Here is a 13,126-nt window from a genome sequence, read left to right on the forward strand (position 1 = left end):
ATATTAGTAGCCGAATTCTATGATGATAAGGCTGATAGTTCTCCAAAAAAAATCTTCGTTAATCTTTATTCCAGTTCTTATTCTAGTTATTAGAAGTTAATTCTTTATTCTTAAAAAAATCTTCGAATTGTGTTAAATTTGATCCACTAAAAAATGAAATTGCTCCTTGTTTCATTATTTTTAGAAAACTGATTAAATATTTCTTACCAAAATGAAATTTTAAAATAGAAATGTTAAAAAAATTTAGAGTTGCTACTGGGCACTTCTTCTCGGCACCAAATAATAAAGAGTAATCAGAAATTATGAAATACTGTGAATAAGAAGAAATCTATGAATGCTACTTTCAAATTACGAAATTTCTGAATACTACTATCAAATTAATTAAAAATTAATATCAAATACTGTAAAAAGTATTGGCAATCAGGGTGCCGGTTTTTACCGTAAAATTCAATTAAGGGACAAAAACATGACATACCGTTAATTTTACAGTAATAATAACCGTAAAATCACTAAATCACTCTAATTAGATAAATACTGCAAAAATCACGATATAATAGTTTACGGTAAAAATGGATTTTACGGATGATGCACCCAAAGTACCGGTAATTTATACCATACAATCTGGAACTTTTTTAAAGTATAGATAACTATAATTTCCAAGTTCATTACTATCCTTTAATATAAACTTTAGAAATGTAAAGAAATTTGGTCGAAAAAAATTATTAACGCATACTTTTGGTAACTGACATCATTACTTTAAATTCTCTATCTTTGCTTTTCAACAATTTCGTTATTTGTATAAATAAAATGAGCACTTAAGGAAAAATTATTTATTTATATAGTTAATGATTTTTGTTTAAATGCGGTTACTGAAAAAAATATTTAAACGTCTATATTTATTGAGAAAAGGTTTAGATGAAATTTAAATTCAATTTTTGAATGATAGGAAATATTTCATGCCAGTTTTGTCTTGTTAATTAATCTTATTAATTTGTCTTGTTCGTTAAAACTTATACTCTGTTTTATTTTTTAGTAAAAGTACTGATTTACAAAAATAGAATACTGATTCTCTATGGTTCATTCCTTTCTTATATGTCTATAATACAGCTGTTTATTGAAATAGGTTTTTGAAGTACACACGTGCGTTAAGGAATAAAAAAACAGGCCGGTGGGTCAACAAACAACAGGAAAACCCCTGGCACAAAAAACAGGCACGCTCCAGTTTATTTATTTCGAATTGAGGGTGCAGCTGGGATACTTCTCCGAAAAAAATATATGATACAAGGGCAAGATCAAGAAAAGAAGTTCTTTTAATCGACTTATACTTCACCCCCTCAAACTTGAAGGAGGTGACAGATGGACTCCCTCTCTTCCAAGAAATTACGGTCACCGTTAAGTTTCATTTATTTCTATAGAGAAGACACCCCCGCTTCTCTATTGTGTGGAATGGAACAAAAAAAAAAAAAAAAAAAAAAAAAAACTCACCCAGTCCCCTAAGTCGACGGAACTTCAGTGAGGGAAGAGCAGACGATTCATGAGATTGTTCTTTTCAGAACCACTGACCTACATTCGATTTGGAGTGTGAGGTGGGCTACACATCCCCAAGTTTTGTTAAGGAAGGAAAAACATCCTTTTTTTCTGTTTGCAGAGAAAGATAAACTTAAACTAATAGTAAAATGATTGGTTAGATTATGTACTGAAAATAGAAGTAAAATTTTAGTATACAGCTGATGGTTTAAGTAAGTAAAAACTGTACAGACTGCAGCTGAGGTTTCATTGAAAATAATAAAGTATCTTTCACTTTTAGGATATGGCATTGTAAAAGTAAAGATGTTTCCACAGTATCTACCCAAGTCAAAATCTTGAGGGTCCCATCAAAAAATTTTGATGGTTTATGTTGGTTTCAGTATGCCTCATGATGGTCCAACATCATTTTGATGGTCACTATCATCCAACATTTCCCATTATGTGTTCATGGTTTTTGATATGCTAACAAACTTCCATTATTCCATGATGGATAATGCCACTTTAATACTATGATGGTTAATCATCAAGAGAAGCTTAACTCTCATGGACCAAAAATCCATGATGATCCATGATGGTTCCAACTATACATTTTCATGATGGTTTAATGGGAATTCTTGTTGATTCTCAGGAATATATCATCCAGACAATTTGAGTTTTTAAGTTGGACGCATCATAAATCAGTCCGAATTCCTACATTGGGATGATGGTTGTTCATAATCGTTCCAACATTTGATTTCTAAGATACTATGATGGAAATTCGTGATGGTCCATAATGGTACAACAATGCATTTCCGTAATGGTTTAATAATAATTCTTGTTGGTTCAGCAGGAATATGCCATCAAAACAATTTGGGAATCAGTCCGAATTCCTACATTGGGCTGATGGTGGTTTATGATTGTTACAACATTTGATTTCTAAGAAACTATGATTGAAATTTCTGATGATTCAAATGAACAAACCATCAAATCAAGTTGCTATTCTTATGTCGAACCATCATAAATTAGTCCGAATTTTTACATTGAGATGATGGTTACTTATGTAGGTTACCATCAAATAATGTAATGTTTCGTGATGGAATTATTAATGAATGATTGACCATCAAGAATATGCTGATCCATCAAACAAAAGCAATCAAAAATTTTGACTTGGGTATGTTTAAAGTTCAAATTGCACAGTATTGATGCAGTGTTAATAAGTACAATATATACCAATGTAATACATTTTACCTACACTGAAAAACCAGAATATGGTAACATTCACCGTGTTTCTGGCTCTGTAGGAGCAATGAAAAGCTTGATAATTTTTTGCGGAAGCGATTTGATAATGATTTTGGTAAAAATAACAATAAAATGTGGCTTTATAATATGTGATAAAATTTGGAAAATATGGTAATTTTAGCACGATACCTTAGATCATGACATAAGAACTATTCATTCTTTCAAATTAACTTTTCAGTTCTAACAAATAGATGTAACAGTTATATCGTGTTAAACCATTAATGTCACTCAGTTTTGCATCACCGAAAAAAAAAATACGGTCAAAACTAACAGAATAACCGTGTTTCTGGCTCTATGAAAACATCCAAAAGCTTGGTAATATTTACCAAAGCGGTAATGATTTTGGTAAAATTAACAATAAACTATGGTAAATGTGATAAATTTGGTAATTTTATCATGAGACCTTAGAGCATGTCATAAGAAACATTTATTCGGTTAAGTTTTTTCAGTTTTGTATTTTCTACTAAATATGTGGCCATAAGAACTATAATTTTGAAAACCGAATTTAAGGTAATCCTTTGGCATAAAATCGGAAAAAGTGCCAAACGAATGGTTTAAACACCGTATATTTTGGTTTTATTAATCAGAATTATGCTGTTTGTTCTTTTTTTTAGCAGAAATGTCATTACCATACAGTACGGTAATTTTACCAGATGGTTTTTTCGTTGCACTTTCTACATCATTTCAAAATTTGTCGCCGGGTATTATTGGCTTAAAATTTTCGTATTCGAACTAAAAAAAAGAAATTAAATGCCATTAAACTGTCTTTTTAAAAACTATAAAAGAATTTTTTTTTCAAGAAAGCTTTTTCAATATTTCATATTTTAGGTTTGCAAGAAAGTAATTTCGGTTTTTTTATTGTGAGATAAAACTCAGTTTTTTCGAAATAAATAATAGACTTTAATTAGTCAAATATCTTTTATTGTGTTCGATGACTTTTTGTCATATTTCTGGTAGCTTCATGATCTCGTTATTATCTTCTGGTCCTTATCAGCAAAAAACTTAACTAAATTCGATTTGCTGTCATCGCAATTAATGATTTTCAAATAATTTATTTAAATTAATAATTTATATAATTTAATTAAATAATTTATTTAAATTATTGATACTTATTTTTAAATAACCATATTAATTCTAGTTCATGATTGTAGGAATGTACAAATTTAAATTTTAAACTCATAGTTTTTATATATTTATTTATTTATTGCGTTTTGGAACTGGAATACAACCCTCAAGAAGTTACTTACCCTGCATTAATACAATATTTTCATACCATAATATTAAATATTTCATTTAAGATTTTATTTATTTCATTTGATAGAATTTAACATATACTTTTTTTTTCAGAAATCACTGTTTGAAAAAAGAATCCTGTGTAGTTTAAAAGAATATTATAAGGTAAGTATAGAACTTTTCATTAATAACATTATATTCTTTTCCAAAAAAACGGCTATATTCCAAGGAACATAAATTAACAATATATTTTATCCTCATGTAAATTTTTTTTTCTTTTTTTGTTTTGTTATGAACTAAAGATATTGTAAAAAAAGTATAACGTTTGCTGAATTCTGTTATAATAAAACTTTGTAAGAAATTGTATACAATTATTAATTAACTATTAAATTAACTCTATAATTTTCAGTTAGTCACGAAAAATCCAGACTTTACAAACAAAGAATAAAATGAGATCAATTCCCCATATTTTTACTATTAAAATACTCAGAATATATGCTAATTGTTATGCATCGTAGTATTAAAAGTTTGAGCTTAATTCGTGGAAAGAAGTAAATAATTAATAACTGCTGTATTAGTTTCAAAATATACATTTATGTCAACATATGTATTTCAAATCAAGAAATAATTTAAACAAATTATTTCTCGAAATTCAATTCTCAGCTGTTTGTATCCTATTATTCTTAAAAATATTTATTTTCACAAATTAACTCTATTAAAAAAATCTAAATAAATAAATAAAAAATTCCTTACTAAAAACTTTTTGCTTATTTATATTTATTTGTTTATTCATTTATTTCATTTATCTATATACTTGGAAATTGATTGCTTTGTTTGATCGATGATTGTATTGAAAATTTTTCCAAGCGTAAAAATTCTTATCATTGGAATGACTTGTCGCTATTAAATTTATAAAAAATTTTATTGTCAATAACGTAAAACGTTAGATTAGCTAATGTTCAATTCGAAACTATTACATTTCTGTTATTTTAGAAATGGTCTATTTAGTCTAGGTTGATCCTGTAATTAAAAAATATTCATGTAGTAAAGTTAAATGATTAAAAAAACTTTCATTTTTATAATATTTTTAGAAAAACACATTGTTTTATGTATTTATATTTTTGCATATTTATATTTTGCATATACTGCATTTTTACCTCAACGTTAGCACAATAATATGAAGATTATTGCGAATTATTGCTTGACGAACTTAAATTAGCCCACTCTAAACTGAACAAACAATTGTATGCTGTCTACCAAACATTTTTAAAGAAAAATAAGAAAACAAAGACAAAGAGATTTAATTAAGAACTGGAGTCAAGGCCAGACTACCCGGTCTTACAACTCCGTACACTGTTAAAAATTCTGGAATAAATTACAGGAAGTGCCGGTATTTTTTATCATAGAATCCATTTTACAGGACATGTTACAGAACAAAAAAATCTTATAAACCGTAACTTTTACAGAATATTACCGTAAAATCACTGAATCACTCTATTTAAATAATTATTACTATTAAAAACATTTTTTTTTTTTTTTGATTTCCAATACCCACCTGTGTTAACATTTCGTCTATTCAGGCATTTTACAATACAGATTTGTTGGCCTCTCTTTCAGGGGCACCATATAAGGTGGGCCAACGTTGCTCCCACTGTAGGAACAGATATTACAAAGAATTAAAGAACATCCATGACCGGGATTACCATTATAATTACAATATAATATTTTACGGTCAAAATAGTTTTTACGGATTATGCTCCAATAGTGCCAATAATTTAATTCGGAAATTTTTATAGTGTTGAGCACTGAGTTATTAAATTTTGATTGCTTTTCTGTCCCACTTGGAAAAGACAAATCCAGTTCTGTCCTTATTTCTAAGTGTCGTTTTGGACATCTGCATTATTTGTTTTAACTTTTACCTTTCTCTTTAGAAATTTTATATTTTGATTAATTGTGTCATTTAATTTAGAATTTAAAAATATCTATAGTTCGTCATCGTCTCGTTGTTTTTTCACCAATTCGTAACAGTACGATTGTCACTCAAGCACGCACAAGAACTCGAATGATTGAGGAGTTGGTTTCACCTACTGACACTGTGCGTCACGTTGTTATGATGACTTTTGAAAATTGGTGGCCGAGTTTTTTCTTTTCTAGGTTCGTAAAAAAACTAATAAAATAAATACGAAGGTAAATGAGAATTTCCTGACGTTCATTATTAGCTTTATATTGCATTGCTGAGGAAAAAGATTATTAATTTCAATTAAATTTTTTCACATTTTCAGTAATTTATTTGCATTTTTAGTTTTCTAATACTGATTTGTGGCTGAATTAAACTTTCAAGTTTTTTTTCTTAATTTTTTTATTTACTCATTTGACTAAAACATTCTTTGGTTTGTAAAAGGTAAATTCAATTTGCAATATAATAAAAATTCACGAATAGACGTGACAGCTATATAAACTATTAATGTCGCTCCATTTTTCATCAATCTTACACTGAGCAAAAAAATATAGTCAAAACCACCCGAATACGGTAAAATTTACCGTGTTCTTGGCTCTATAGAAGCACCAAAAATCCTGATAATTTTTACCGTAGCGGTTACGATTTTAATAAAACTAATAATTGAATAAACTTTTATAAAAATATAAATTTGATAAAAATATATATTTGATAATTACATTTCATTTATTTGATTTATGATATATATTTAGCATCTGTGGTGAAATTTGGTAATTTTATCATGATACCTTAGATCAGTGTTTCCCAAACTTATGACTTTTGAGTACCCTTTCTAAATTTTTCGTAAGTCTGTGTACCACTAATGAAAAAAATGAATGTATTTTTTACTGTAAAAAGTTAAAGAATCACAAAAGTTATAAATATACAATAAAAATACACAAAAGTTAAGAATCACAACTGGCTGTTGACACCACTAATTATTAACTTTTAACTCTGCAGAAAATAGCCAATAGAAAAATACATAATGGTAAATTTTCATTGCTATCTTTGTTTTTTAATAAAATTTTTTGAAATTTTCGTTTGTTGCAAGATATTAAGATATTTCGCATAAGAACGCGCACCCCCGCTGAACTGTTCCCGTACCCCTGGGGGTACGCGTACTACACTTTGGGAAGCACTGCCTAAGATCATGACATAGAAATTATTTATTCTGTAAATTTAGTTTTGTATTTTACTAAATATGTGGTAATAAGAACTAAAATTTTAAAAGACAATAAATCCCGGTAAACTACTACCATATCAACAGAAAAATTACTAAATGAAAGGTCTAAATACTGTATATCTTGGTTCTATTAATCAGAATATTGATTTTATGCCAATACCATACAGTACGATAATTTTACCAGAATTTCTTTTTCTCTGTGTATTATAGTACTTCTTAAACTTGATGGATTGCATGATACTATTTATGACTCAAAATGAACGGAATTATGTTTCAATTTACACACTTAAAAAGTTGCAGCAAATGAGGGCAGTAATATGGTTCAAGATACCGATATTTTATTTTGCATCAACCTTAATACAATGTCAAGTAGAGCATTATTATCGAACTTCTTAAATTCTACGTAAATTATAATACGTAAAAAATAATTCTACGTAATGCTATCTGTGGTTCAACTTCAACAGAAACTTGACTCGATTTAGCATTTTATAAAAGTTGCAGCAAATGAGCACGATAATATGGTTCAAGATGCCAATATTATGCCTCAATGTTTATTGTTAGAAATTTCTCAGAAAAAATAGTTAAATAACAATTTATTTCATTGTTATTTTAAAATATTGAAACGAAACATTCAAATTACCGTAAAGAAGATGATATTTAAACTATTAACTGTGAGAAAAACAGTTTATTAACCACTTTCACGGTAAAAGAAGCAGAATTTTATAGCACCAACTAGGCCTACCTACTGAAGCCTCTTAGTTTCTTGCAGCTAGGTACATATTATAGCCATGAGGGCTAATCTGTCAATCTTATGACCATCAAAATGGCGGTTCGATTTGGCACCACATTTTCTCCATTACCTTCTACATGTGAATAGCTTCCAGTGTCCCACTTTCTCCAATTTGTGACCCTGGACTAATAGAATGCGATACTCTCATTCACGCATAGATGGCAATACCATAAAATTGCGTCATACAAAAAAAATCAAAATCGAGTATTTCCCAACTTTACGGTAAGTGAAACGACCAGATAAATTATTTAAACCGCATTGAACGGTTCATTTTATAAAACACAACTCAACAACAGCTAAAATCCAATGACCATTACCTAACCAAAATCCTTGCTCCAATGTCCAGTTAAATTTGGTTTTTCACTGTTTTGAAACCATGGTAGTTGCGAATGGTTAAAAATTCCGTATAGTTTTGTATTCATGGATTTTTAACCATATTAGTTTTAAACGGCTTCCCAAACCGTAAGTTAAAAAATGTTCTTTACCGTAAACTATACAGTTAGTTGAATGGACAAACTGCTGCCGGTTATTTTAAGTTAATTTTAGAATGAAAATTCTGGCAGTGTTAAACTGATTTTCTTGAGAATGTAAAACTTAAAGTTTCGTAAACATACTTTCTAAAATATAAACTATAATTCGAAATATTTAAGGTCAGATAGTTAGTACTAAAAACGCTTCACACATTGTATTTCTTTTTAGGAAGAAAAAGGAAAAAAAAGAAACGAATTTTTGATTGTCAGTGTTAATCCATTAATTTGCTCTCACACACTGAATGCTTCCAATGTGCGTAACAGTATATGAAATTCGAAAAGTTTTTTTGCACATTCTGGCTTACCTTCTGTTTCCACAACTCCCCAAGGGCATTTGAGGGGGAGTTGGCGATTCCGTCAAAAACCTCATTGTGCATTAACCCCCCTTGAAGACTGGACTGCATTTCAAATCTTCGGCCATAATAATGACATTCTAGCACCGTTATCCATCTGTGCTCGTATCGCAGGGGTCAATGTTCTCTGAGAAAAATAAATAAACAAACACATTACATCTATATATTTTTTTCATTTTGTTCTGTTGAAACTTACAACCTTTTTCATTGTTGGATAAGGAGTTTCTCACAACAGTTGTTTGCAACCGTTTCTTTTTTAATGGTTACGGCTTTGAGAGAAGTGAAAGAAATATTTTTTAAAAAATGTTCTATTCCTTCGTTTTTAACATAAATTAAAAAAATAGCAATAATTTTTTTCTTTTTAAAGTGCGGAAATTTTATTTTTATTTTATTTTTGTGACTTCAACAATTTCTGATTTCTAAAAACTTTTTCAGTTGGAGATATGCTTTCTCAATCAATTGAGAGTTTATGGGAACACCATAAAAATTATGGTAATTTTTACCGAAGCGCTTTGTTATTGACTTTTTGGTAAAATTAACAATAAAATTTGATTTTTATTAGCATGCTGTTTTGTTTAGTAGCAAATATATTAAATTTTCGAAATTTTAGCCAAAAGTCAGCTATATTTACTTCTGTCCTTTGGGGTCGTTTGGTCAATGGAATGATTTTTGTGCATTCAGCTTGCTATTTTTGCACAACTTTAGATCGTCTAATGAATGATTGATTTATTTTATTTATTCTTTTATTAGTTTTTTAGTTATTTTAATGACATAATGAATAATCTTTCTTTATCGTTTACAGCACTAATTTTCAGTGAGAAAAAATATTCTTTTTTTCTGAACAAGCGGAAAAAACTAATTTAATCCGAAATTTTACTGAAATTAAGAAAAATTTCAGGGTATTTTTTATTTAAAAATTCTAGCTTTTAATTTTCATATAATTTTTTTTTTTTTGGACAAAAAGAAGTTTCTTAAACTTTAAACATCATTTACAAAATCTGTTTAAATCCCTCAAATTTAATTATTTTAGAAAAATAAATAATTCAAGCACTTGTGTAATATTATTTTTCACCATAATTCGCTTTTCCGAGGTTGTCTCACCAATTAATTCACCGAATAATTGAAAGTTTATAGTACACTGTCGTAAAAATCGACATTGACATTCATATTGAATACAATATTGAATCATAATATGAGTACCTTGAGCATAATATGGTTCAAGTTTGCTGAAACTTAATAGGATGTTAAGTTGGTCCTTTTTCCATTCAAATTGAACCGAAGTATTTAATAATCATGTTTAAGGAATCAGATAATATGGTTTAACTTCATTTAGCTAAAATTAACAATATTATGGTTACAACCCGATTCAAAATTTATTTAGTACAAACTATTAAATATCCTAATTTAAATTGTTCATTTATTTGAATAACACAACGTAAGCAAATTTACATTTGGGAAAAATTACTGTACACTGTCGTAAAAATCGATTCAATATTGAATCATAATATGAGTATCTTGAGCATAATGTGGTTCAGGTTTGCTGAAAGCTTAATACGATGTTAAGTTGGTCCTTTTTCTATTCAAGTTGAACCAAAGTATCATATAATCATGTTTACGGAATCAGATAATATGGTGTAATTTCATTCAACTCATATAAACAATCAACTTAAATTGTTCTTCTGTTTTGTTGAAATAACTAAACAAATTGGCATTTTTGAAGTATATCTTAACCTGCTTCCGTTTCTAAACGGTTTATAGTTTTTTCACCGGATATCGTTGGCGGGGCTATGCAAAGAGAGCGTAAAATAAAGAATCATCCACAGAAGAAGAAATACATCTATTTCCTCTATGGCAGAAAAAACGCCAAAAAAATAGCTGATAAGTGTTGGGATGTGACCGAACCTCGCCCTTTGTTAAAATTTTCCTATTCTTCGAGATCTTAGGCGAAACAATGAGGGCACACGCCAGTCACTAACCGTTAAGTCGTTTAACCTTTCTTTCCAGTGCTGCTGTCACCAAATGCTGAAGAAGTATTTCTCGCCATCTCATGATAACAGCTACATAAATGCCAACTCATTCTTAGTTTAGAGTTCGTGAACTTTTTTTTTCCCGTCATGACATTTCTAGCAACAGTTATACTTTGCGCCAGTTGGGCTCAAAATTGGCTTAATATGGGTCCAATGTAAAGATCAATGTAGATCAATATTGGGATGTCTAGATTTTTAAATATTGGTCCTATGCAGTGTCAATATTGGCCTATATAGAGCCTATATAGGGCTTATATTAGCTAAATAATGATTGTAAAATATCGGGTGAATCTGACAATTCTTTACATGGGCAATATCTGTTGTAAAGTGGCAGTAAAATATCGGGTGAATCAGACAGTTCTATATCGGGCGATATAGGTTGTAAAGTGGCAGTAAAATATCGGGTGAGGTAGACAGTTCTATATAGAGGCGATATTGGTTGTAAAGTGGCAGTAAAATATCGGGTGAATCAGACAGTTCTATATAGGGCCCACATCGATTCTTTGAACCCTTATTGAGCTACGATTCGTGAATGTTGGTCCAATGAGGGCCCGAGTTATTTTGATGCTCAGGATGGCTTTCATGATGGCTAGGCTGAAAATAAATTTAATATAATTTGTAATAGTGGGTTTGAAATCAACTGAAATTTCTGGCTTCACAAAAAAGATTTTGACTTGCTGGGTTTGATTGAAGAGATGGATTTATTCTGTTCCTATATGGATTTTAATAAATTTGAGAAAATTGTTTTTAAGGTTTATGCATTGGCAATGAGGAATAAATATTACGCAATATTTCTTGCCCTTGCCCGTAACCAAGCTTTCCATTGGCGTAATCGAGTGATTCCTGTTCACTTTATAGGATTCGCATTTTTGATGTTTAAATATCCTGACATAAGAACGGCTTTTTAAGAATACTCGTCAACTATTTGTTAAATGCACTTAGCAACTTCTTTCACTCGAAAAAATAATTTAAAAAATAGCTGTTTAGATAACTCATCAAACTACTTAGTGCCTTCAACCAATGAAATCGGCGAAATTTTAAAAAAAAATTTCAAAATAAACGAATGTTTCAAAACATAAAAATAAAATAAGATCTTTCCGCGAGAAATATCACTTAAACTTTCCTCCACTATAATTTTTAATTGGTTCACTGAGAAAAAAGTATGGCCAAAACTACCAGAATATGATAAAATTTACAGTGTTTTTGGCTCTACGGTACACCAAAAAACTCGGTTATTATTACCAAAGCGCTTTGGTTATTATTTTTGCAAAGTTGACAAATATAGTTTTATAGCGCGTGACAAAACTTGATAAATGTGCTAAAATTTGGTAATTTTATCATGATATATTAGAGCATGGCAAAAAAATAATGTGTGCTGTCAAATTTACTTTTTGGTTTTATATATTTTATTAAATGTGTGGCAATAAGGACTAAAAGTTTGAAAACCAAACTTTCAGATAAACCGTTACCATATGAACGAAAAAGTTATCAAATGAATGGTTTAAATACTGTATATTCTGGTTTTATTAACTAGAAATATGTTGTTTTGCTTTTCTACTAGAAATGTGATTAGCTTACAATATAACTTTACTATATTTTTTCTCCGTATAGCATTTGAATTTTTGGCATTTAAATTTTCTGCCAAAAGGATGCCTTTTCAAGGTTATTCGTCAACTATTTGTTGCTAAATGTACTTAGAACTTTATTTTTCTCTAAAAATACTTAAAGATAAGTACTTAGATAACTACGAAAAATGAAAATCTAAATGGCGAAATAATAATGGTCTAATGATAAAAGCAAAAGTTCAAAAATAATCGAATTTTAATTTTTTTTTCAGCATGAAGATATGAAAATTAAAATTCAGCTATTTTTATAATTGTTTTATTAAGAGGATTTATTTCTTATTCTTTTTTTCCAACTGGCCACTTTTGCCATTGTTGACCACTCTTTCAGGGGCACCATATTAGGTGGGCCAACGTTGCTCTCACAGTAAGGACAGAGAAGGAAAAAACATCCATGCCTACCTCGGGATTCGAACCCAGAACCTTTCTAATGTAAGGACAGTTCCCTGCCCCCTACACAGGCCGGTCGGCTAGTTTTATTCTTTAAACATACTAGAAAATTAGGAAAAGGTGGATCATGAAAATTAAAATTTATTAACAGCAAAAACATATAAGTTAAAGCAGAAAATGAAGTGCCCTGGGAAAAA

General features: G+C 29.4%; 1 protein-coding gene across 4 annotated transcripts in view; it reads left to right on the plus strand.

Annotated features, from left to right (window-relative positions):
- Positions 1-13,126, plus strand: part of LOC107449895 (uncharacterized) — a 134,918-nt gene that overhangs the window by 56,976 nt on the left and 64,816 nt on the right. For all 4 annotated transcript variants that reach the window (XM_043043680.3, XM_043043685.3, XM_071184241.2 and 1 more), the window contains one exon: positions 4,153-4,203. The gene's annotated coding sequence lies outside the window, so the exon portion shown is untranslated. The remainder of the gene's footprint in view (positions 1-4,152; positions 4,204-13,126) is intronic.

Source organism: Parasteatoda tepidariorum, chromosome 10 (genome assembly GCF_982258835.1).
Source record: "Parasteatoda tepidariorum strain Cologne lab strain chromosome 10, Ptep-v5.0, whole genome shotgun sequence".
Taxonomy (NCBI): domain Eukaryota; kingdom Metazoa; phylum Arthropoda; class Arachnida; order Araneae; family Theridiidae; genus Parasteatoda; species Parasteatoda tepidariorum.